Source organism: Penaeus monodon, chromosome 32, assembly GCF_015228065.2.
Source record: "Penaeus monodon isolate SGIC_2016 chromosome 32, NSTDA_Pmon_1, whole genome shotgun sequence".
In the NCBI taxonomy this organism is placed as follows: domain Eukaryota; kingdom Metazoa; phylum Arthropoda; class Malacostraca; order Decapoda; family Penaeidae; genus Penaeus; species Penaeus monodon.
The window spans coordinates 31,252,708-31,252,917 of NC_051417.1; the positions used below are offsets into that span (position 1 = coordinate 31,252,708).

At 31.4% G+C, this 210-nt stretch overlaps 1 protein-coding gene across 1 annotated transcript in view; it reads left to right on the plus strand.

The window, feature by feature from the left end:
- Positions 1-210, plus strand: part of LOC119593808 — a 6,171-nt gene that overhangs the window by 4,625 nt on the left and 1,336 nt on the right. The window lies entirely within an intron of this gene.

The window sequence follows — 210 nt, forward strand, 5'->3', positions numbered from 1 at the left end:
CAGGTAAACCATATTTCTTTTTTCAGACCAGCGATTTTGTGTATTGCGCAGCACATGGCGATCCTAATGTATACTTGCAATTGTCTTAAATCGAAACTTTTTCACTTTCAAAATTTTAGTGTAAATATTAACAGATACACATACATCTTTACTAGTTTAAACGTGTACAATATTTTGTGTCTATCCATCAATCTATCTATGTATAGACTC